The 27,032-nt window shown below is 46.6% G+C and overlaps 1 protein-coding gene and 1 long non-coding RNA gene across 5 annotated transcripts in view; one reads left to right on the forward strand and one right to left on the reverse strand.

Annotated features, from left to right (window-relative positions):
* The window catches only part of NECTIN1 (nectin cell adhesion molecule 1), a 383,707-nt gene that overhangs the window by 176,110 nt on the left and 180,565 nt on the right, over nt 1–27,032 (forward strand). The gene's annotated exons all lie outside the window — the stretch shown is intronic.
* The window catches only part of LOC134966624 (uncharacterized), a 355,275-nt gene continuing 336,417 nt past the window's right edge, over nt 8,175–27,032 (reverse strand). Inside the window, exon 8 of the long non-coding RNA XR_010188679.1 lies at nt 8,175–8,459. This is a non-coding gene — a long non-coding RNA (uncharacterized LOC134966624). The remainder of the gene's footprint in view (nt 8,460–27,032) is intronic.

Raw genomic sequence — 27,032 nt, forward strand, 5'->3', positions numbered from 1 at the left:
TCGGGATACAAGTAATGCACATAATGGTCACAGTCAGTAATAGCTCATTTTTTTTTTTTTAATTTTCAGAAATTGTAATTTTTTTATTATTGAATTAGATCAAGAACATGTACTTGAAAATTATACAACATGATTTTTTTAAATCACATTTTTAAAAACACTATATAACAAAGAAATAGTAATGATATACTGTTGAGATGGACACCAACGGTTGTACCATCGATGGACGATTGTTTTGAATTTTATTTTCAAATGATCGAAGGTCAAACCCTCCCTCCCCCAAAAAATAAATAATAAATAAGAATTTTCCTTGCTATATATCATGAGAAAATCGGAAAGTGGTGATGATAATTGTGATGGACCACCCTGGAGGACAGGGCCCAGATAAGTTTATATGTCCTGGCAGCTGCTCTTCTCTGCAGCTGCCGGGTATACACATAGTGGGGAAGCTCTGGAAGTCCCGTCGCTGCTTCTCTCTGGAGCTGCCAAGTAAAAGGTTGATGCTGGGCTTTCCAGAGCACCCAATGAGTGATCGGCACACACTGGGGAACTGGGAAGGATACGAAAGTAAATGGGGGCAGGGAGATAATTATCCAGCAGCCGCCCATTGGGCAGTTCTGACTGGCTGCATCATATGTGACCATGTCAGGGAAACCCCAGCCTGGATGTTTGAAAGATGCTAGCGTGCAATGTCTCGACAGTCCCAAGTTAGAGTATACATTTATGTAAATGGTGGTAGTAGCAATCAGTATTGGACTGGGGCATGAAGGGTCCACTGGGGAAATGCAGCTGTTGGGGCCCATGCTCAGGGGTGTGGCCAGCCAACATAGGATCTTGGCTAACCATTAGAGAGTGCATGGTCTGTGCCCTTTGACAAATATATATAGCAAATACTACTAGTCCATGTACGATAAGGTACCAGATTAAATGCACCATAGTTCTGTGTAGTATAATGTAACATATATAATGTATACTTCAAGTGCACAGTCTGGAACCTGATCCCTAGAGGAGGGGGTGGGCCCCCGGGCAGTGGAGCCCACCGGGGGTTTCCCCTGTACCCCAGTGGTCAGTCCAACCCTGAGAGTAATGGGTAAGGCACTAATCTTAGTGAAGGACAGTTTAAGGGGTTTGATACACAAAGCAGGCAATGAAGTCACACAAGGGACAGGCAGAAATATGGTCGGCAACCATGGCAGAGGTCTGGTACACTGTATAGACAAGTAAATAACCAAGGGTCAATCAAGATTTAATCTAGTACCTAACAATTGGCCACCAAATACTCTTGTATTTTAAGTACAACCTGTACAATAATTTAAATAATGAACGGAAATGTACCAACTTCATATCATCAGACTATTGTAATAAGATGTCCAAAGTATTAACCAAAACAACAGTCCTTTTCAACTTACATGTAGCAAAGTCAACAATGAAATGAAAAATATCACCAGGACAGTATTAAAGGTCTTTTCCTTAATACGTTGTTGCATATCCTTTGACTGCCTCCAAACATCTCTTGAAGCCACCTACTGTATAAGCCCCTTGCCCAAGACTGCTGGTAGTTTCTCCTACTCTTCCTCGCAATTTGTTGAAGTTCTTGAATGTTTGCAGGATTCCTTTTCCCAATGGCAGTTTTTCAGTTGGACTGAGATGAGTCGGGCTGTAAAACCCGACACTTCTGATTGTGTTTATGCCCTATGCTTTTACTAGCAAGACACAGCTAGTAAAAGCATTGCCCTTTTAAATAATGGGCATAAACACTCTTAGAAGTGTCAGGTTTTACAACCCGACTCTTCCTGAATAAACCCTGAGAACTCATTTATGGACAGTTTAAAACAATCTATTTTTATTCCTTTTCAACCATCCTTTTGTCTTTTTGAATGTGTGTTTTGGATCTTTATCTTGCTGGAAGACCCATGATCTTTGACACAAACCTAGTTTTCTTACATTGGGTAGCACATTTCACTTCAAAATGCCTTGGTAATCCTCTGATCTCATGATACCTTCAATATGGTGAAGGCCTCCAGTACAAGATGTAGCAAAGCAGACCCACAACATCACTCACCACGTTTAACCACAATATACTTTCCTTAAAACCTTTAGTTTGTCGCCCATAAATAAATTGCAGATTTGCATTGCCAAAGACTTCTATTTTTGTTTCTCCTGACAGAAGGATTGCGGTTTGTCTCGGTACATTTTGACAAAGATCAGTTGGTATTTTTTATGTCTTTTTTCAGAAGTGGCATCAGCACCGTTTCTTTCGGCGGTCGAGCCGTGCGACCCATGCGACTGCATGTGGCGCCTGCCACGGCACTTTACCTGTCCCTAGACTGCTCCCTCTCCTCCCTGTCATAGTACTCCACTTGGGGGGCAGAGTTTCGCAGAATGACACGTTTGCATCACTAAACTCCGCCCCCAAGCGAAGAACTATGATGGGGAGGAGGGGGAGCAGGTTGACTGGTGGGTCTGGTGCCATTTCACGAAACTCCGCCCCCGAGCGAAGAACTATGACAGGGAGGAGGGGGAGCAGGTTGGCTGGTGGGTCTGGCGCCAGCACTGGCTGTACACACCCCTGACAACGAGCATTACACACCCCTAGCAATGACATTACCCCTGGCAATGGGAATTACACACCCCTGGCAATGACATTACCCCTGGCAATGAGCATTACACACCCCTGGCAACGGGCATTATCCCTGGCAACTAGCATTACACACCCCTGGCAATGAGCATTACACACCCCTAGCAATGACATTACCCCTGGCAATGAGCATTACACACCCCTGGCAGTGAGTATGACACCCGTCCCAAAGCATTAAACCCCTGGCAACGAGCATGGATCCCAGAAAGTGAAACCCCTGGCAACGAGCAAGACACCCAGTCCATAAAACCCCTGGCAATGAGCATGATACCCAGTGCATGAAACCCCTGGCAACAAGCATGACACCCAGCGTATGAAACCCCTGGCAACGAGCATAATACCCAGCGTATGAAACCCCTGGAAACGAGCAAGACACCCAGCGTATGAAACCCCTGGCAACGAGCATGATACCTAGCGCATGAAACTCCTGGCAACAAGCATGACACCCAGCGCATGAAACCCCTGGCAACAAGCATGACACCCAGCGTATGAAACCCTTGCCAACGAGCAGGTAATTTTAAAAGTACTTAGAAGCTTTCCTGTAGGGCATAATCTATCACGGGCATTGCGGTGTGTGGCATAATATGGTGCAGGGGAATTACTGTGTGGAGCTTAATATGCTGGAATTCGTTTTTTCTTTGTGGTGGCCGAGGTCTGTTGGTGCAGGGTCAAAAATTGGGGTGTAAGGTAGTCTTTTCCTGTGAGGCCATGCCCATTTTAGCGAGGCCACGTCCCCTCGCTGGTGTGTGTTTTTATACCTATGCAGGGAGGCGGCGCATATTTGAATGTCAATGGGGGGGGGGCGCATTTTTAACTCGCACTGGTAGCCAAATTGTCTAGAAACAGCCCGAGTATCGTCCCACTTGGCCTTGGCCCATTAAGCCCTGTGGTTTGGTGTGTGGCATATGGTACTGTATTATTTGAAGATGGCTTTTTACCATTTAGAGGTCTTGTGTTTGGTAATGACAGCACTTTTGGTGCTCTCAGACACATCCCTTTCCTTCACCATTATGACAAATTAACAAGGAATAAAACATGGCCTTTTTAAACATTAACGCACCGTGGAACTTTTCAGTCATTGGTTAATACAAGTCATGTGAGCATTGAGAATTCTTTACAGATGACTAATTTCTAATTTAGCACACTTTTTCCTCTCAAACTGTTTTTATTCAATAAAGAAGTCATTCAAACTTGACAACGTACAGATAATATAAGGGTTACTAGGACATGTAGCATTACAATACATGAAAACATTGAAAGTTGTAGAATTTATGAAGAATGTATCACGTTACAAATGTACATTGTGCCCGGCATTAGCAGAAATGACATAGGTTGTATAACCTGAATACAACTGAAAGGGAAAAAGAAAAAGCACTTAAAAAAAGAAAATAAGGAGTGGGAAATGAGTTTGTCGGAAGAAGGGAGTAGGGGAAGAAGGTGGGGTGAGGGGAAAGGTAATAGTAGTTAGGATGGGATGCAGTCAGTTTACCTCCAATCAAAATCCCGACATTCAAAATCCCAACACCAATTGACCGATGGTCAAAATCCCAACAAGGTCAAAATCCCGACATGGACAAAATACCGACATTTAAAATACCCACATGGTCAAAATACCGACATGTAAAATGCCGACAGGTCAAAATACAGACATGAGTTTTTCATGATTTTTTACATTGAAATCGACTTGTTCATACTTGACCTTCCCAGTGGACCTGGAGGGGGAATATAATAGTGTGCCGAGCGCAGCGAGGCACCGTGCCCGAAGCATGGCGAGCGCAGCGAGCCATGCGAGGGGACGCGGTACACTTTATATGGTGTCCATGTTGACTTATGTCGACATACACACAAAAAACCAACAAAAACCGCATGTCGGTATTTTGACCTGTCGGCATTTTACATGTCGGTATTTTGACCTTGTCGGTATTTTAAATGTCGGTATTTTGTCCATGTCGGGATTTTGACCTTGTCGGGATTTTGACCATCGGTCAATTGGTGTCGGGATTTTGAACGTCGGGATTTTGATTGGAGGTATTTCATACCGATCCCGTTAGGATGTAGAAGATCCAATCATCATCTTAAGGAAGAGGCTGGTGTGTAGTCTGGTTCCGAGTCAGACATATGACATAATGAAAGCTCTAAGAAGAGAGGAGACTACAGTAGGGCCTATGTATGAATAATAAAACCAGGTGACTTCAAAGTCTATGAGCTTGTCCACAGAGAAGGAGACAATATCATCCGTATCAATGTAATAGTTATTCCTCTTGAACCAGTCTCTAAAGGTAGGGGTATAAGGTGACTTCCACAGAACTGGGATCAAATCCTTTGCTGCATTACTAAGATGCCTACAAAGGGACTTCTTATAAGTGCCAGCAGTAGCAGAGGTGATATTTAAGAGCCCAAACCCCGGGTCCCAAGGGACATCACCCCCTAGGATTGCTTCAGAACATTTAAAGACTGAAGATCAAAAAGGGGAAAGGGACGGGCAATCTCACCAAATATGTAGGAGACTTCCCAGAGCTTTTTAACATCTCCAGCACTTGTTCGAGACACCTGGATACATTCTATGCAATAGGGGTAGGATATCCATGCCAACTGGAACTTACCTTTTAAAGGGTCTCAAGGATGGTGGTGCACAGCGAGCTAGCTGTCATGAGCCACCACTGTGGCTCATTCCTGTTTGCATTCTGTTTATGTTTTTATGTTGTATTTCTGTTAGCATTCCAGGTTTCCTCATGTACTTGTTTAGAGTACTGTTGCGAGCCGCCTTTGGTGAGTCTGTGTAACTGCAGCCTGTCTCCTGTATGTGTGGCCTGTGCAGTATCACATGTCAGATAATTTGGCCATTACCTTGTGTCTGGCTTCCAGCCATTCTGATTGGGGCGTGCTTCCTTTATTACCCAGCCTGCCTTTCATCTGATGCCGGTGATAGCTACATGTTCCTGTTTGTACCTGTGTCCGGGCCCCGTCCTATGGTGGAATCTTGAACCTATGCAATTGGTTCTATTGTACTTGTTATGTCTAGTTGGAATCCAGTGTATCCTGTCCTGACAGAATCCTGAGTTCGTTACCCGTCACCTGAGTTCCTGCTTCAGTGAGAGCCTGTCAGCTCATATGAGATCCTGTCTGCCTGTGTTGAACCTGTGACCCAGAGACCTTGCCAGATTGATTACCTGACCAGAACCAGCTAGCCTTGTATTCAGGTTTTTGTGACATTTCCACGCAGACACTGCTTGCCTGCATTTTTGTATTATAACATCTTTGAGCATTGTTGCTTTCACAGTTTATTAGGTTGCTTATTACATCTTATGCATTGCTGCATTCACAATAACTCATATATTCAGTGTCATTGCTTTCAACACTCTGTACCTTGGTTCCTGTGTTGGCATTGTGGCGGCCGCACCACACATAGGGGGTAATTCAGAGTTGATCGCAGCAGCAAATTTGTTAGCAGTTGGGCAAGACCATGTGCACTGCAGGGGGGGCATATATAAAATTTTCAGAGACAATTAGATTTGGGGTGGGTTATTTTGTTTCTGTGCAGGGTAAATACTGGCTGCTTTATTTTTACACTGCAATTTAGATTTCAGTTTGAAAACACCCCACCCAAATCTAACTCTCTCTGCACATGTTACATCTGCCACACCTGCAGTGCAAATGGTTTTGCTCAACTACTAACAAATTAGCTGCTGCGATCAACTCGGAATTACCCCCATAGAGGCTAATTCAGATCTGGTCGTAGATGTGCTAAATTTAGCACATCTATGATCAGCTTCCCAGACATGCAGGGGGACCCCAGCACAGAGCTAGTCTGCCCCGCATGTCAGGTCCTACCCCGTCCTACAAGTACAAAAGCATCGCACAGCGGTGATGCTTTGTACTGTAGGAGCAGCTCCCAGCCAGCGCAGCTCCTGCGCGCTGGCAGGGAGCCACTCATCGCTGCCCGGGTGGCAGCGGCTGCATGTGATGGTCTGGGTACGCCTGCGTTGCCTGGACCACGCCACCTAAATGGCAGCCAAATTCTGCCGGGCCTGCCCGCTCCCGCCCAGCGACCACCTCTGCTTGTCATTCAGGCAGAGGCGATCGCAGGGCTAAGACAGCCGTTGGCTGTCTGCCATGTGCCGGGGCACTGCGGCGCCGGTGCATGCGCACTTCAGACCTGATCGCTGCTGTGAGAACACGCACAGCAGCGATCAGGTCTGAATTAGCCCCATAATCTGTTTGCTGTTTTTCTGCATTCTCTCCCATTGGTAGTCACGCCAGTCTTAGTTAGCTTTCCCTTTATTTACCCTCAGTCTCAGTTGGTGCCTTGTTACCTTGTAAGACCTGGGGGCATCGGAGTCTGGGCGGACCTAATTCGCCCATTCAAAGGCGGCTGCTATAGAAGACTAGCTCTGCAGGCACTAATCCTCCCCTTCCCGCAGTCTAACCCTAACCTTCCCCCTCCCCACACTGTAACCTTAACCCTCTTCTTCCCGCAGTCTAACCCTTACCTTCTCCCTCCCCACAGTGTAACCCTAACCCTCCCCTTCCCGCAGTCTAATCCTAACCTTCCCCTTCCCACAGTCAAAACATAACTGTCCCTTCCCCGTAGCCTATCACTAACACTCCCAGGGGTGACTAACCCAAACCCCCTCTCCCCACAGTGTAACGCTAACCCTCCCCCATAGCCCAAACCTAACCTCCCCCCACCCCTGCGCCTTACTAATGAGGAGTCCTTGCGGATATCGATCAGGATTCCAGCATTCGGGATCCAGGTGCAGACATTTCGATCCATGTTGGGATGCCGGCGTCGGCATTCTGAGCAGTGTCCCTCCTGTCCACAGGGCAGTTACTAAATAGCATGGCTCCCAATGCAAACAGATAAAATATACTGAAACAGGGGCTTGGCCTGGTGGGGAAAAATGACCTTGCCCCCCAGTTCTACACACTGCACCTCCCTGCGCTTACAGTACCAGCCATACCCATATCTGATAATACCAGCATTCAACCCCTGCTTACTTTACCAGGCTGTCAGAAGCCCCCTATTGGGAGCTGTCCCCTCCCATGCCCTGCACATGTAAAATACACGTATGACATAATATGTTCGCACATTGGCTGCGTACAAATTTTCAGCTGCCAATGCATTAGTGTACAACTCTGAATCTAGCCCTGCCTTAATAAAGGCACAGACGTAGGAAGTACTGTCTTTGAAGTTCTCACTAATTAGTGTGCTGGCTTTTATGAAGCAAATGACCCCCTCCTGTTTGTGGCGCCAACGATGATGTCATCAGTTTACTTTTGATCCCTCCCAAAAAGCAACACCTCCTGATGGAAGTAAAACCCCCATATACTGTATTAATGTTTGCCTGAGCAGAAAACACATTTTCCTTGTGTTTGCCTACCAGGTAGTAATGGAGACCTGGTGCTGCGGATTGTAGGAGACGTCCCTTGCAATAATTGGACGATGCAGTGGCAGCATGGCTCGCCTGCCCCTAGAAACATCACCGCCTGTATTATTTGTGCTTTGCCCAACATCAAACAAAAGGGCCATTGGGTAAATTACTGTATCAAAACCCCCTTAGTATGCAACCTATGCCGCATGGTTAGGTGCCTTAGGATGAAGTAGTTTAGTTTTATTAGCATGGCGACCAATAATGTGGCTTTTCCAAACAGTACCGCTTTAAATGTTGACCCAGAGTGCTGCATTCTTCATCTACACAATTAATTTCATTTACGCTACCCATGAAAAGAACCAGAATGTCACATAATTTAGCAAGATCACAATGCTCTTAAATAACCATTTCAGCAAAAAGTTGCGGAGGAGCTTGACGTGCCTTGAGTCCTGTTGGAGAAAGAGCGCTATATAAATAAAATTATTATTATTAATTATCATTATTAAAGTAAGACTCTTTGGAGCTGGAAAATGAATGCGATGTGAGCATTACTTTATTGGGCAATGCTGGGATATATTTGATTTCAGCTATTTAGAAAATTAATTTGTCAATCAGTCTAAATTCATGCAAAATTCAGTAAGCATAGGCAAGGTTGACGTCTGTAACCTTATGTAGCCCCTGCGGTAACGGGTACATCAGTGTACCTAGAGGGGAGGAGGATAAGACGAGGACTGATGGAAAAGTAATGAGACTGATTTTTTTATTCAGAATCAGATGACTCCACAGGATTTAAACATTTTTCTTTCTTGTGTAATCATTTTTATAGAAAATTCTACATTTCTCAAAAGTAGTGATCTAACCATTTAACTGATGATTCCCCCCCCAAAAAAAAGTCTCCTTGAAAATTGTTGTTTTTTTAAATTTAGTGTAAAACATTAACATAATCATAAAAAAAGATTTAAATATTTTGTAAAAACAATAATATGCCTTCAATTATCTAGCATCCTCCTGGTGTGCATAGGTTCCCACAGTAATACTACACCCCACACGCCAGTGGCAACAGATTCCTCAGTAACTATAAAAGCCACAGTGATAGCTCCTAGTAATTGACCCCCCCAATGACATTTCCCCAACCCCCATTTCTGCAGGACCCACTCAAGTGTATAAATGTATACAAATGATCCGTACACCCAGGGCCAAAATCTACATACGCATTGATGCATACAAACTTTTTTGTGTACACGGGCAGTACTATAACGAGTAAATGGCTCATTAAAATTGTGGCTATACCCCACTCTACATAACTTCCCAAGTGCGCTTTGTAAATAACTGTGAGAGAGATGTACTAACCTTGAAAAGGCATAAGGAAGTGATAAACCGGTGATAAGTGCAAGGTGATAAACGCACCAGCCAATCAGCTCCAATATGCAAATTGACAGTTAGGAGCTGACTGGCTGGTGCGTTTATCACCTTGCGCTTACCACTGCTTTATCACTTCCTTATGCCTTCTCCAGGTTAATACTGTACATCTGCCCCTGTATTAGGTGTAACGCTTTCCTAACAGTCCAGCAGTATTGCCTGTCTATTTTTTTTTATAAAAAATTCTTCCCAGATGCCCAACTGGTCCTGGCAATACACTGCTTGCTATAACTAAGCCAGTTTGTATAATTTTACATTGCACTGAGTGGCACAGAAGACAATTGTGTTGCTATTATTAGCACATCTAAGTATATACTGTAGGTGTAGAAATACACAGGCAGTTCATAGTGATGTCAATCTTCATTGCGACATCAAAAACAGCTATCATTAATGTGCTGACACGACTCATAGCGACTAGCTGCTGACTGCTCCTACAGACAGTTATACATGATTGATAAGTCCTGGAAAGAAAAATGAAGAGTACAAGTGACAAATTACCAATCTATAATGAATTGCAGCAAACAGAATATCTGGGGTTTCACACTCTGTAACTCCACCAACTGTACTTTTGCAATGGACAAATGAATGACTCCTGAATGTTTCCGTCTTATTATTAGCTATTAGTAAATGGCATCTGCCTGGTCATCTCAGTCACCCTCATTTTCCCCTGTCCCGCCCCGCTCTGTCCCTTCCCTGCCCTCTCCCATCATACTTACCCCCCATACCAGTCCTCTTCTGCCTAAATGAACCTATGTCTGCCGCGTCACCTCAGCTGCAACACCCCGTCATGTTATACATACCCCTCTTCTCCCAGTGGTCATCAGTCCCGTAATCACAGTTGTAGCACATGCATGTCACCAGGGCAGGATTAAGCCTTGGGGGTGCCTGGGTCACTTAAGATAAGGAGGCCCTGGGGAGGAAGGGGGGCGGGGGGGGGGGGGGGGTAGGGGGGGGGGGGGGTATATTACATTATGACTCATTCTTTTAGGGACAAAATGCTTTGCACCTGGACTTCCCTCTTAATATATGATTGGCATCTCCTGTGTTGAGCTATTTAATTGATAAGAAAGGTATTTCCAACACAGAAGAGGAGGAGATGCTGGAATCCCTGAGTCACTCAGAGCTTTATCCCCCCATCTATCTCTCCTCCGGTCGGGAAGCTCCATCGGTAGGTCATGAAACTTTATACCCCTGTGTCTCTGCCTGCACTTCATACTGTCCTTCTCACATTCTGGCTGCCTGGTTCTGCTGTTGCACAAGAGGGAGAGCTAGTGATGTCAGTGTGTTCCAGCCAGGGGGGGCCTGACAGAGGGGGGCCTGGGGTGCAGTATCCTCTCTGCACCCTACTTAATTTGGCTATGCATGTCACATCTAACGAGCACAGAATGCACTTTGGGAGCTGAGGCATTTAACACGCACTTTAGGTGTGACGCACACACATTTGCAATAACGTCATTTAATCAGGCTGCAATTTTGTAGTAATAGATTTGTTGAGAAATGTCACAATAGTACTTGTGAGAATTAGTAGTTAAGGGTAGAACACTGCATCACCTGGCTGCAAAGCAAAAATTGGAAGAGGGCCTATCAATATTAATAATAATAATAATAATAGAATAACATGCCCCTTGATTACATTATAAATGATTTTCTCTTACGTCCTAGAGGATGCTGGGGACTCTGTAAGGACCATGGGGAATAGATGGGCTCCACAGGAGACATGGGCACTTTAAGAAAGACTTAAGATCTGGGTGTGCACTGGCTCCTCCCTCTATGCCCCTCCTCCAGACCTCAGTTTAATACTGTGCCCAGTGGAGACTGGGTGCTTACAGGGAGCTCTCCTGAGTTTCCTGTCAGAAAGTATATTTGTTAGGTTTTTTATGTTCAGGGAGCCTGCTGGCAACAGACTCCCTGCATCGAGGGACTGAGGGGAGAGAAGCAGACCTACTTCTGTGAGTTTCAAGGCTCTGCTTCTTAGGCTACTGGACACCATTAGCTCCAGAGGGAGTCAGAACACAGGTCTTACCCTGGAGTTCGTCCCGGAGCCGCGCCGCCGTCCCGGAAGATAGAAGCCGGGTGAGTATGAGAAGAAAAGAAGACTTCAGAGGCGGCAGAAGACTTCATGATCTTTACTGAGGTAACGCACAGCACTGCAGCTGTGTGCCATTGCTCCCATACATCTCACATACTCCGGTCACTGTAAGGGTGCAGGGCGCAGGGGGGGGGGAGGGGCGCCCTGGGCAGCATGTAAACCTCTTTTCTGGCAAAAAGAATATATATACAGCTAACCACTGTATATATAAAGAGTAGTGATGAGCGGGTTTGGTTTCAGAGAAACCGAACCCCCCCGAACTTCACCCTTTTTACACGGGTCCGAGCCATACTCGGATTCTCCCGTATGACTCGGTTAACCCGAGCGCTCCCGTACGTCATCATCACGCTGTCGGATTCTCGCGAGATTCGGATTCTATATAAGCAGCCGCGCGTCACCGCCATTTTCACACGTGCATTGAGATTGATAGGGAGAGGACGTGGCTGGCGTCCTCTCCGTTTATAATTGTAGAAGAGACAGTTGATTGCTTGTTTTATTACTAATTGTGGGGAGGATTGGGGATCAGCTGTTAGGACTCGGAGTAGAGTGCAGAGTTTTGCTGATAGTGACCACCAGTTTTTTTTTATCCGTTCTCTGCCTGAAAAAAACGCTCCATACCATATCTGTGCTCAGTGTGCTGCATGATATATCTGTGCTGAGTGCTCACACTGCTTAATTGTGGGGACTGGGGAGCAGTTATAGCAGGAGTACAGTGCACAGTTTTGCTGACAGTGACCACCAGTATACGTTTGTCTGCCTGAAAAACACTCCTGTGGTGGCTTTTTTTTATACTAGTTTAGCAGTCTGCTGACAGTGTCCACCAGGTCCATTATACTGTATATAGCAGTACGGTATTCCACTGCTGTACCTACCTCTGTGTCGTCAGTCACTCGTCATCCATTAATAATAATAAGTATACTATCCATAAAATCTACATTGTATACCTGTGGTGGCTTTTTTTCTTTATACTAGTTTAGCAGTTTGCTGACAGTGTCCACCAGGTCCATTTATTATACTGTATATAGCAGTACGGTAGGCCACTGCTGTACCTACCTCTGTGTCGTCACTCGTCGTCCATAAGTATACTATCCATCCATCTACATTGTATACCTGTGGTGGCTTTTTTTCTTTATACTAGTAGTACTAGTTTAGCAGTATGCTGACAGTGTCCACCAGGTCCATTATACTGTATATAGCAGTACGGTAGGCCACTGCTGTACCTACCTCTGTGTCGTCACTCGTCGTCCATAAAGATACTATCCATCCATCTCCATTGTATACCTGTGGTGCCTTTTAGTTGTGCGCATTAAAATATGGAGAACAAAAATGTGGAGGTTAAAAAAATAGGGAAAGATCAAGATCCACTTCCACCTCGTGCTGAAGCTGCTGCCACTAGTCATGGCCGAGACGATGAAATGCCATCAACGTCGTCTGCCAAGGCCGATGCCCAATGTCATAGTACAGAGCATGTAAAATCCAAAACACAAAAGATCAGTAAAATGACCAAAAAAATCAAAATTAAAAGCGTCTGAGGAGAAGCGTAAACTTGCCAATATGCCATTTACGACACGGAGTGGCAAGGAACGGCTGAAGCCCTGGCCTATGTTCATGGCTAGTGGTTCAGCTTCACATGAGGATGGAAGCACTCATCCTCTCGCTAGAAAAAAGAAAAGACTTAAGCTGGCAAAAGCACAGCAAAGAACTGTGCGTTCTTCGAAATCACAAATCCCCAAGGAGAGTCCAATTGTGTCGGTTGCGATGCCTGACCTTCCCAACACTGGACGGGAAGAGCTTGCACCTTCCACCATTTGCACGCCCCCTGCAAGTGCTGGAAGGAGCACCCGCAGTCCAGTTCCTGATAGTCAAATTGAAGATGTCAGTGTTGAAGTACACCAGGATGAGGATATGGGTGTTGCTGGCGCTGGGGAGGAAATTGACAAGGAGGATTCTGATTGTGAGGTGGTTTGTTTAAGTCAGGCACCCGGGGAGATGCCTGTTGTCCGTGGGAGGAATATGGCCATTGACATGCCTGGTCAAAATACAAAAAAAAAAAATCAGCTCTTCGGTGTGGAATTATTTCAACACAAATGCGGACAACAGGTGTCAAGCCGTGTGTTGCCTTTGTCAAGCTGTAATAAGTAGGGGTAAGGACGTTAACCACCTCGGAACATCCTCCCTTATACGTCACCTGCAGCGCATTCATCATAAGTCAGTGACAAGTTCAAAAACTTTGGGCGACAGCGGAAGCAGTCCACTGACCAGTAAATCCCTTCCTCTTGTAACCAAGCTCCTGCAAACCACACCACCAACTCCCTCAGTGTCAATTTCCTCCTTACCCAGGAAAGCCAATAGTCCTGCAGGCCATGTCACTGGCAAGTCTGACGAGTCCTCTCCTGCCTGGGATTCCTCCGATGCATCCTTGAGTGTAACGCCTACTGCTGCTGGCGCTGCTGTTGTTGCTGCTGGGAGTCGATCGTCATCCCAGAGGGGAAGTCGGAAGACCACTTGTACTACTTCCAGTAAGCAATTGACTGTACAACAGTCCTTTGCAAGGAAGATGAAATATCACAGCAGTCATCCTGCTGCAAAGAGACTTGATTGAGGTACTGTGTCCCCGGTACCAAATACCATATAGGTTCCATTTCTCTAGGCAGGCGAAACCGAAAATGTACACAGACCTCAGAAAAAGACTCACCAGTGTCCTAAAAAATGCAGTTGTACCCAATGTCCACTTAACCACGGACATGTGGACAAGTGGAGCAGGGTAGACTCAGGACTATATGACTGTGACAGCCCCCTGGGTAGATGTATTGCCTCCCGCTGCAAGAACAGCAGCGGCGGCACCAGTAGCAGCATCTCGCAAACGCCAACTCGTTCCTAGGCAGGCTACGCTTTGTATCACCGCTTTCCAGAATACGCACACAGCTGAAAACCTCTTACGGCAACTGAGGAAGATCATCGCAGAATGGCTTACCCCAATTGGACTCTCCTGGGGATTTGTGACATCGGACAACGCCAGCAATATTGTGCATGCATTACATCTGGGCAAATTCCAGCACGTCCCATGTTTTGCACATACCTTGAATTTGGTTGTGCAGAATTATTTAAAAAACGACAGGGGCGTGCAAGAGATGCTGTCGGTGGCCCGAAGAATTGCGGGCCACTTTCGGCGTTCAGGCACCGTGTACAGAAGACTGGAGCACCACCAAAAATACCTGAACCTGCCCTGCCATCATCTGAAGCAAGAGGTGGTAACGAGGTGGAATTCAACCCTCTATATGCTTCAGAGGATGGAGGAGCAGCAGAAGGCCATTCAAGCCTATACATCTGGCCACGATATAGGCAAAGGAGGTGGAATGCACCTGTCTCAAGCGCAGTGGAGAATGATTTCAACGTTGTGCAAGGTTCTGCAACCCTTTGAACTTGCCACACGTGAAGTCAGTTCAGACACTGCCAGCCTGAGTCAGGTCATTCCCCTCATCAGGCTTTTGCAGAAGAAGCTGGAGACATTGAAGGAGGAGCTAAAACAGAGCGATTCCGCTAGGCATGTGGGACTTGTGGATGGAGCCCTTCATTCGCTTAACCAGGATTCACGGGTGGTCAATCTGTTGAAATCAGAGCACTACATTTTGGCCACCGTGCTCGATCCTAGATTTAAAACCTACGTTGTATCTCTCTTTCCGGCAGACACAAGTCTGCAGGGGTTCAAAGACCTGCTGGTGAGAAAATTGTCAAGTCAAGCGGAACGTGACCCGTCAACAGCTCCTCCTTCACATTCTCCCGCAACTGGGGGTGCAAGGAAAAGGCTAAGAATTCCGAGCCCACCCGCTGGCGGTGATGCAGGGCAGTCTGGAGCGAGTGCTGACATCTGGTCCGGACTGAAGGACCTGGCAACGATTACTGACATGTCGTCTACTGTCACTGCATATGATTCTCTCACCATTGAAAGAATGGTGGAGGATTATATGAGTGACCGCATCCAAGTAGGCACGTCAGACAGTCTGTACGTATACTGGCAGGAAAAAGAGGCAATTTGGAGGCCCTTGCAGAAACTGGCTTTATTCTACCTAAGTTGCCCTCCCTCCAGTGTGTACTCCGAAAGAGTGTTTAGTGCATCCGCTCACCTTGTCAGCAATCGGCGTACGAGGTTACTTCCAGAAAATGTGGAGAAGATGATGTTCATTAAAATGAATTATAATCAATTCCTCCGTGGAGACATTCACCAGCAGCAATTGCCTCCAGAAAGTACACGGGGACCTGAGATGGTGGATTCCAGTGGGGACAAATTAATAATCTGTGAGGAGGGGGATGTACACAGTTAAAGGGGTGATGAATCGGAGGATGAGGAGGAGGTGGACATCTTGCCTCTGTAGAGCCAGTTTGTGCAAGGAGAGATTGATTGCTTCTTTTTTGGTGGGGGCCCAAACCAACCAGTCATTTCAGTCACAGTCGTGTGGCAGACCCTGTCACTGAAATGATGGGTTCGTTAAAGTGTGCATGTCCTGTTTATACAACATAAGGGTGGGTGGGAGGGCCCAAGGACAATTCCATCTTGCACCTCTTTTTTCTTTCATTTTTCTTTGCATCATGTGCTGTTTGGGGAGTATTTTTTTGAAGGGCCATCCTGCGTGACACTGCAGTGCCACTCCTAGATGGGCCAGATGTTTGTGTCGGCCACTAGGGTCGCTTAGCTTAGTCACACAGCGACCTTGGTGCGCCTCTTTTTTTCTTTGCATCATGTGCTGTTTGGGGAGTATTTTTTTGAAGTGCCATCCTGCGTGACACTGCAGTGCCACTCCTAGATGGGCCAGGTGTTTGTGTCGGCCACTTGTGTCGCTTAGCTTAGTCACACAGCGACCTTGCTGCGCCTCTTTTTTTGTTTGCATCATGTGCTGTTTGGGGAGTATTTTTTTGAAGTGCCATCCTGTCTGACACTGCAGTGCCACTCCTAGATGGGCCAGGTGTTTGTGTCGGCCACTTGGGTCGCTTAGCTTAGTCACACAGCTACCTCATTGCGCCTCTTTTTTTCTTTGCATCATGTGCTGTTTGGGGACAATTTTTTTGAAGGGCCATCCTGTCTGACACTGCAGTGCCACTCCTAGATGGGCCAGGTGTTTGTGTCAGCCACTTGTGTCGCTTAGCTTAGTCACACAGCGACCTTGGTGCGCCTCTTTTTTTCTTTGCATCATGTGCTGTTTGGGGAGTATTTTTTTGAAGTGCCATCCTGTCTGACACTGCAGTGCCACTCCTAGATGGGCCAGGTGTTTGTGTCGGCCACTTGGGTCGCTTAGCTTAGTCACACAGCTACCTCATTGCGCCTCTTTTTTTCTTTGCATCATGTGCTGTTTGGGGACAATTTTTTTGAAGTGCCATCCTATCTGACACTGCAGTGCCACTCCTAGATGGGCCAGGTGTTTGTGTCGGCCACTTGGGTCGCTTAGTTTAGTCACACAGCTACCTCATTGCGCCTCTTTTTTTCTTTGCATCATGTGCTGTTTGGGGACAATTTTTTTGAAGGGCCATCCTGTCTGACACTGCAGTGCCACTCCTAGATGGGCCAGGTGAATGTGTCGGCCACTTGGGTCACTTAGCTTAGCCATCCAGCGACCTCGGTTCAAATTTTAGGACTAAAAATAATATTGTGAGATGTGACGTGTTCAGAATAGACTGAAAATGAGTGGAAATTATGGTTATTGAGGTTAATAATACTTTGGGATCAAAATGACCCCCAAATTCTATGATTTAAGCTGTTTTTGAGGGTTTTTTGAAAAAAACACCCGAATCCAAAACACACCCGAATCCGACAAAAAAATTTCGGTGAGGTTTTGCCAAAAAGCGTCCGAATACAAAACACGGCCGCGGAACCGAACCCAAAACCAAAACACAAAACCCGAAAAATTTCCGGTGCACATCACTAATAAAGAGCCCCCGCCAGTGTACTGTATATTTGAGCGGGACAGAAGCCCGCCGTCGAGGGGGCGGGGCTTCTCCCTTAGCACTCACCAGCGCCATTTTTTTCTCCACAGCACCGCTGAGAGGAAGCTCCCCGGACTCTCCCCTGCTTATACCACGGTAGAAAAGAGGGTTTTAAAGAAGAGGGGGGGGCACATAATTCGGCGCAGATAATATATAACAGTGCTACTGGGTAAAACATTAAATTACTGTGTTTTTTTCCTGGGTCATATAGCGCTGGGGTGTGTGCTAGCATACTCTCTCTCTGTTTCTCCAAAGGGCCTTGTGGGGGAACTGTCTTCAGATAAGAGGGTTCCCTGAGTGTGTGGTGTTTCGGTACGCGTGTGTCAACATGTCTGAGGTAAAAGGCTCTCCTAAGAAGGAGATGGAGCAAATGTGTGTGTGTGGTGTCTCCGTCGACAACGCCGACACCTGACTGGATATGTGGAATTAAGTGTTAAGGTAAATTTATTGCACAAAAGATTAGAGAACAGACATGGAATCTACCCATGTCTGTCCCTATGTCGCAGGGACCTTCAGAGTCTCAAAACGCCCACTATCCAAAATAATAGACACTGATACCGACACGGAGTCTGACTCCAGTGTCGACTATGATAATGCAAAGTTACAGCCAAAACTGGCAGCAAAGTATTCAATATATGATTATTGTAATAAAAGATGTTTTGCATATCACGGATGACTCATCTGTCCCTGACACGAGGGTACACATGTTTAAGGGGAAGAAAGCTGAGGTAAATTTCCCTACTCTCATGAAGAAAAAAAGCGGGAATCTCCAGATAAGAGACTGCAGATTCCCACAAAGAATTCTCAGGGAGTATCCTTTCCCTACTAGGGCCAGGATACGATGGGAATCTTCCCCTAGGGTGGACAAGGCATTGACACGTTTACCCAAAAGGTAGCGCTGACTTAACAGCTATCCTCAGGGATCCTGCAGATAGCATGCAGTAAAAGTACTTTGAAGTCCATTTACACACATTCTGGTACACTACTCAGACCGGCGATTGTGTCGGCATGGGTTTATAGCGCTGTAGCAGTGTGGACAGATACCTTATCAGCGGAGATTGACACCCTAGATAAGGATACCATGTTATTGACCCTAGGATATATATATATATATATATATATATATATATATAAAAGATGCGGCCTTATATATAAGACATGCCCAAAGAGACATTGATCTACTGGGTTCTAGAGTCAACGCTATGTCGATTTCTGCTAGACGTGTCCTGTGGAACATGAAATGGACAGGCGATGCCGACTAAAAGAGGCATATGGAGGTTTTACCTTACAAGGCTGAGGAATTGTGTGGAGATGGGCTCTTGGACCTGGTCTCCACAGCTATAGCTGGTAATTCTGATCTTTTGCCTTATATTCCCTCACAGCCTAAGAAAGCACGACATTATCAAATGCAGTCCTTTCGGTCGCAGAAAAACAAGAAAGTATGAGGAGCGTCCTTTCTTACCAGAGGTAAGGGAACAGGGCACAGTTAGTTCCCAGGAACAGAAGTCCTCCCCGGCCTCTACTAAATCCACCGCATGACGCTGGGGCTCCGCTAAGGGAGTCCGTCCCAGTGGGAGCACGTCTTCGACTCTTCAGCCACATCTGAGTTCACTCACAGGTGGATCCCTGGGCAATAAAAATTGGTTCTCAGGGTTACGAGCTGGAATTCGAAGAGGTGCCTCCTCGCCGGTTTTCCTTATCAGACATACCGGCTTCTCCCCCAGAAAGGGAGGTAATATTAAATACAATTCACACATTGTATCTCCAACAGGTGGTGCTCAAGGTTCCCCTCCTGCAACAAGGAAGAGGATATTACTCAACCTTGGCTGTAGTCCCGAAACCGGACGGTTCGGTCAGACCTATTTTAAAATTAAAATCTCTGAACCTATACTTGAAAAGGTTCAAATTAAAAATGGAATCGCTCAGAGCGATCATCGCCAGACTGGAAGGGGGAGATTTTATGGTGTATCTAGACATAAAGGCTGCATACCTTCATGTTCACATTTATCCACCCCATCAGGCATACCTGAGAATTGCGGTACAGTATTGTCATTACCAATTTCAGGGTAATTGGCGGAAATGATGGTGCTCCAACGCAAGCAAGGAGTCACAATTATCCCATACTTGGATGCTCTCCTAATAAATACGAGATCAAAAGAGCAGTTGTTGAACAGCGTGTCACTTTCGCTGAAGGTGTCACAGCAACACGGCTGGATTCTCAATATCCTGAAGTCACAGTTGGTTCCTATGACTCATCTGCCCTTCTTGGGTATGATTCTGGATACGGACCAGAAATGGGTTTACCTTCAGATAGAGAAGGCCCAGGTACTCATGACTCTGGTCAGGAACCTGTTGAAACCAAGACAGGTGTCAGTGCATCACTGCACTCGAGTCCTGGAAAAGATGGTGGCCTCATACGAGGCCATTCCCTTCGGCACGTTCCATGCGAGGACTTTCCAATGGGACCTACTGGACAAGTGGTCCGGGTCACATCTACAGATTCATCAGTTGATCACCCTATCCCCCAGGGCCAGGGTATATCTCCTGTGGTGGCTGCAGAGTGCTCACCTTCTAGAGGGCCGCAGGTTCGGCATTCAGGACTGGATCCTGGTGACCACGGACGCGAGCCTCCGAGGTTGGGGAGCAGTCACACAGGGAAGAAATTGCCAAGCTCTTTGGTCAAGTCAAGAGACTTGTCTTCACATCAACATCTTGGAACTAAGGGCCATATACAACGCCCTACGTCAAGCGGAGACCTTACTTCGCGACCAACCGGTTCTGATCCAGTCAGACAACGTCACTGCAGTAGCTCATGTAAACCGCCAAGGCAGCACAAGGAGCAGAGTGGTGATGGCGGAAGCCACCAAAATTCTTAGCTGGGCGGAGAATCATGTAAGCGCACTGTCAGCAGTGTTCATTCCAGGAGTGGACAGCTGGGAAGCAGACTTCCTCAGCAGACACGACCTACATCCTGGAGAGTAGGGACTTCATCAGGAAGTCTTCGCACAGATTGCAAGTCGGTGGGGATTGCCACAGATAGAGAAGATGGCGTTCCGCCTCAACAAAAAGCTACAGAGGTATTGCGCCAGGTCAAGAGATCCTCAGGCAGTAGCGGTAGATGCCCTAGTGACACCGTGGGTGTTCCAGTCAGTTTATGTATTTCCTCCTCTTCCTCTCATACCCAAGGGTTGAGAATAATAAGAAAAAGAGGAGTGAGAACAATACTCATTGTTCCAGATTGGCCACGAAGGACCTGGTATTCGGATCTGCAGGAAATGCTTACAGAAGATCCGTGGCCTCTTCCTCTAAGACAGGACCTGTTGCAACAGGGGCCATGTCTGTTCCAAGACTTACCGCGGCTGCGTTTGACGGCATGGCGGTTGAACGCCGGATCCTAGCGAAAAAAGGCATTCCGGATGAGGTCATTCCTTCGCTGATAAAGGCTAGGAAGGACGTGACGTCTAAACACTATCACCGTATATGGCGAAAATATGTCTCTTGGTGTGAGGCCAGGAATGTTCCTACGGAAGAATTCCATCTGGGTCGTTTCCTTCACTTCCTACAAACTGGAGTGAATTTGGGCCTAAAATTAGGCTCCATTAAGGTTCAGATTTCGGCCTTGTCCATTTTCTTTCAGAAGGAGTTGGCCTCTCTCCCTGAAGTACAAACGTTTGTGAAGGGAGTACTGCATATTCAGCCTCATTTTTCACCTCCGGTGGCGCCTTGGGACCTTAACGTGGTGTTAAGTTTCCTTAAGTCACACTGGTGTGAACCACTTAAGACGGTGGAGTTGAAATATCTATCCTGGAAAGTGGTCATGTTATTAGCCTTGGCTTCGGCTAGGCGAGTGTCGGAATTAGCGGCTTTGTCACAAAAAAGCCCCTATCTGGTTTTCCATATGGATAGAGCGGAATTGTGGACCCGTCCTCAGTTCCTGCCAAAAGTGGTTTCATCCTTTCATATGAACCAACCTATTGTGGTGCCTGTGGCTACACGTTACTTGGAGGATTCCGAGTCCCTTGATGTGGTCAGGGTTTTGAAAATTTATGTAGCCAGAACGGCTAGGGTCAGGAAAACAGAAGCACTGTTTGTCCTGTGTGCAGCCAACAAGATTGGTGGCCCTGCTTCAAAGCAGACTATTGCTCGCTGGATCTGTAACACGATTCAGCAGGCGCATTCTACGGCAGGATTGCCGTTACCTAAATCGGTCAAGGCCCATTCCACTAGGAAAGTGGGCTCTTTTTGGGCGGCTGCCCAAGGGGTCTCGGCACTACAGCAAACACATTTGCAAAGTTCTATAAGTTGATACCCTGGCTGAGGAGGACCTCCTGTTTGCTCAATCGGTGCTGCAGAGTCATCCGCACTCTCCCGCTCGTTTGGGAGCTTTGGTATAATCCCCATGGTCCTTACGGAGTCCCCAGCATCCTCTAGGACGTAAGAGAAAATAAGATTTTAAACCTACCGGTAAATCTTTTTCTCGTAGTCCGTAGAGGATGCTGGGCGCCTGTCCCAAGTGCGGACTACTTCTGCAAGACTTGTATATAGTTTTGCTTACATAAGGGTTATGTTATAGTTTTCATCGGTCTTGGACTGATGCTATGTTGTTTTCATACTGTTAACTGGTTAGTATATCACAAGTTATAAGGTGTGATTGGTGTGGCTGGTATGAATCTTGCCCTTGGATTAACAAAAATCCTTTCCTCGTACTGTCCGTCTCCTCTGGGCACTGTTTCTCTAACTGAGGTCTGGAGGAGGGACATAGAGGGAGGAGCCAGTGCACACCCAGATCTAAAGTCTTTCTTAAAGTGCCCATGTCTCCTGTGGATCCCGTCTATTCCCCATGGTCCTTACGGAGTCCCCAGCATCCTCTACGGACTACGAGAAAAAGATTTACCGGTAGGTTTAAAATCTTATTTTAAAAATATATGGAGACCATTATTTTTATATGTAGAAGAAAATAAAAAAACTGCCATTGGCAGCAAATGCCAGTTTAGAAGCTTCAACCCTACAAGAACGCTCCATCTTTGAGCAAATCACTCCATAGTTTTATTGGGTATCCGGTCGTTAGGTCGCCATTTTATTGGATCCTTTGCTTTTTTGTGATCCATGAACTTATATTTGTACAGTTTTTCTTTGTCCTGTTGTAATTTATAAGGGACATTTCATTATCCCAGTTCTCATATACTACACGTGGTTATTACTTCTGTGAGTGGTTCCTAATATATTTCCTTAAAAAAAAACAAGTAAAAAAACCCCCATTATTCAATACAACAAAGGGGGTCATTCTGAGTTGATCGTAGCTGTGCTAAATTTAGCACAGCTACGATCCTTCACACTGACATGCGGGGGGACGCCCAGCACAGGGCTAGTCCGCATGTCAGTCCGGCCCCCTGCAGAAGTGCAAAGGCATCGGACAGCGGCGATGCCTTTGCACTTCAAGAGTTGCTCCTGGCCAGCGCAGCTTTAGCGTGCTGGCCGGGAGATACTCCTCGCTCCCCGGCCCGCAGCAGCTGCGTGTGACGTCACGCAGCCGCTGCGGCCCACCCCCCGTTCGGTCTGGCCACGCCTGCATTGGCCGGACCGCACCCACAAAATGGCGGCCAAACGCCGCCGTTCCGCTCCCTCCCGCCCAACGATCGCCTCTGACTGTCAATCAGGCAGAGGCGATCGCATCCCTGCTACGGCCTTCGGCCATCTGGCATGTGCCGGCGCACTATGGTGCTGGTGCATGCGCAGTAGAGACCCGTTCGCTCGGCTGCGAAAAAAAAGCAGCGAGTGAAGGGGTCAGAATGACCCCCAAAATCTGCTAAATAGCAAAAGGACAGATTCCCTTATTCAGAAAGTAAATGTCTCTTGAAATGATTTGACTACAGTATATACAGTATATGTAATGTTATTATGTTTCCACGTGCAGAGGAACAATATCCATGTATTTCTCACATAGGACCATTTCTATTGCCAGGATGAAAAACTAATTAAGTTCCCGAATGAGAGAACACAATAACAGGTCAGGGGCACAGATGCAATCTCCAAAAAGGCATTAAGTCCAATACATGGACTGCATTCAGTCACTGGCAAATGTAACAAACTTTCTTTCATCAGAGGCAAGCGTCAGAAGGGATTTGTGATAATACAATATGTGACTGAGAGATGGTGCATCAATACCTTACAGTGGTTCTTTATACAGTCCTAACAAGCAATTTGCCAGTGTAAGTCTATAAAAAATAGTACTGGGCTCATTCTTCCATATCTTTTGTGTTATATCTACAGTATGCAGTAAAAACAAAGAGTAAGCTAAAACTTATCTGACCGCAAACTGAAACAAGTCAAAGTCACATTGCAAGCTCTAGATAGACCACTGTATACTCACTCCTTTATCAGGCAAAAGCTTCCAGTGATAAAAAGAGTGATCGTTATGATAATAATGCACTCAGTGATAATTAAGGACTGAACTCAGTACGAGTTCAATCTAAAGGGCCCCATACACTACAACGATATGTCTGAGGCTGAAGTCGGAGGCGATTTCCCTTGAACTCTCCCGGGAGCTGCCCAGGAGTGGTTCCATACGATTCCATACGATTTGGTACATTTTGCATGCGATATATCGTATGCGATCCCAGCCATACCTGCAGGAACCGACATATCACGAGTGCAGCACTAACGATCTAGGGGAGGCGATCCGACCCTCACGGGAACTCGCATTGGATCGGAAAAACATCCAAAATGCCCGCTAACATCGGGCACCTTTTATGCTGAAAATGCATCTTATTTGCATTGCTATGTGACTAGGATGCACAAGCAGCTTCTGCTGATTAAAATTATGGGATACGGTCGTTAGGTCGACACAGCTTAGGTCGACCACTGAAGGTCGATATGCATTAGGTCAACATGGTCAATAGGTCGACATGTACTAGGCTGACAGGTCAAAAGGTCAACATGAGGTTTTTAAAAAAAAATTGGGGGGGATTTTTTCATACTTAACGATCCACGTGGACTACGATTGGAACTGTAACCTGTGCCGATCGAAGCGGTAGCGGATCGAGGCACCTTGCCCGAAGCATGGCGAGCCATGCGAAGGGACACGGTGCACTAATTGGGGTTCACCGTCACTTTACGAAGAAAACGACACCCAAAAAAGTTTTAAAAAAACAGGTCGACCTTTTGACCTGTCGACCTAGTACATGTCGACCTAATGACCATGTTGACCTATTGTCCCTGTCGACCTAATGCATGTCGACCTTCCATGGTCAACCTAATGACTGTCGACCTAAGTTGTGTCTACCCAACGACCCATACCCTCTAATGATATGCAGCATACGTATATTCTGTGTGCGACTGTGGCTGTATCTGCGTACGAAATGCAACGTTATAGTGACTTCCAGGAATACACTGTAGCATAGCATTTCGTATGCAGATACTGCAGACACACACAGAATATAGGCATGTCACATATCATTTTAATCAGCATAAGCTGCTTGTGCCCCTAGGCCTATGCCTAGTGCTGCCCTGGTTCATAGGATGACTGCTAGGGAGCTGGGGTGAGCTGATGGAGGTAAGAGGACACAGCAGGGAGGGGTCTTTTCAGATTCCTCTGCTGCATCAGGTGCTGTATGCCATCTCAGGATGGCGTACAGTATCACTGTCAAGTTCCCCAAAAAATGCTCTATCGGAACTTGAATTACATACAGTCATTTCCCCATCCCCTTGCTAAAGTCTGGGGACTGTGGAAATTATTGGTGGACAGTTGTAACCAGAAGATACCAGTGATATATTCTGTGTTACATGAATGATGAATAACCCTGAAAATTAATTTATACAAAAGTAGGTGAAGATCTTAATTTTCCGCTGCTTTTGTATAAATGAAGTGATGATGAATATACCCCTATGGGTGTCCCATATACAATACTGGATAGACTTAAAATAAGTCTGTATTTTCTTACAAATACTGTGAAAAAGTACTTTTTTGTGAAAGTAGATAGTCTAATAAATGTTAATGACAAAAGATTGTGCATATCTAGGGGTGTTCCTTATTTTGTGAATGTCAGTGGCGCGTCTATAATGGGTAAGGGGTGTGTAATGCTCACGGACCCATCAGACCAGGGTCTCCCAGCGTCTCACACCTTGCACCCATGAAATTATCTGTGCAGCAGAACCCCCTATAAGTGATCCAGGTGGTGTCATCTTTCCATAATATATGCGGAGAGAAGTACCAGCACTGCAGAAAGGGAGATCTATTTATGAAGCAGTGAATAGTGTGGAGAGGTGAGCCAGTGGAGAAGTTGCCCATGGCAACCAATCAGCTGCTCTGTATAATGTTATAGTATGCAAATTATAGATGTTACTTCAATGCTGATTGGTTTCCATGGGCAACTTGTCCACTGGCTCACTTCTCCACACTTTTCACTGCTTCATGAATAGACCTCAAAGTCTTTGCTCTGTACTATGCATGCGCCATTTTTCCGAATACCAATGGGAAGATAGCGGTGTCTGTAAAACGTACAGATGGTTCTGCTGCATGGACACTAGGCCTGATTTACACCCAGCTGCAGTGGATATTCAGTAGCAATTGACCAATGTTTTTTGCTTTACAGCACATGCGCTGTCGCCGCAGTGCTCATGTGCTGCCATGGTGTTGTGGCCCCGTTAGCCGCAGTCTGATTGGCAGGCTGCAGGCATTTGGGGGTGGCTACAGCAAGCGCTGCTGAATATGGAGTGTCATTTCTGTTACGTGGGCGTGCTGAAGCCAGTAGCTGAATCTTCAGACGCAGCTTCCCTGCCCTCCGCAGTTAATTTGTGCCGGATATCCCGAGCAACCATAGGCCGCTGTTCACTATTGTATGTTGATCTGATGCTGTGTGTTTTGACCTCACTAAGGGCCTAACTCAGACCTGATCGCAGCAGCAAATGTGTTAGCTTATGGGCACAACCATGTGCACTACAGGTGAGGCAGATATAACATGTGCAGAGAGAGTTAGATTTGGGTGGGTTGCAGTGGCGTGCGGCGAGGTCAGTGGCTGGTGAGGCACTGCAGCCATAATGTCCACCGAGTCCCGACGATGACCCCTACCACCACCGAGCCGAGCCTGCTACTGCCCCCTAGCCGATGCCCACTACCACCACCGCTAATGGTCTCTCCCCACGCAAATGGCTGCCACATTCCTGCCCAGTCTCCCTCCAGCGCCACCATCCTGCCCTATCTCCCTCGATGCCACCATCCTGCCCTGTCTCCTTCCACACCACCATCCTGCTCTGTCTCCCTCGATGCCAGCATCCTGCCCTGTCTCCCTCCACACTACCATCCTGCTCTGTCTCCCTCCACACCACCATCCTGCTCTGTCTCCCTCGATGCCAGCATCCTGCCCTGTCTCCCTCCACACCACCATCCTGCTCTGTCTCCCTCCACACCACCATCCTGCTCTGTCTTCCTCCACACCACCATCCTGCTCTGTCTCCCTCCACACCACCATCCTGCTCTGTCTTCCTCCACACCACCATCCTGCTCTGTCTTCCTCCACACCACCATCCTGCTCTGTCTTCC

Source organism: Pseudophryne corroboree, chromosome 10, assembly GCF_028390025.1.
Source record: "Pseudophryne corroboree isolate aPseCor3 chromosome 10, aPseCor3.hap2, whole genome shotgun sequence".
In the NCBI taxonomy this organism is placed as follows: Eukaryota; Metazoa; Chordata; class Amphibia; order Anura; family Myobatrachidae; genus Pseudophryne; species Pseudophryne corroboree.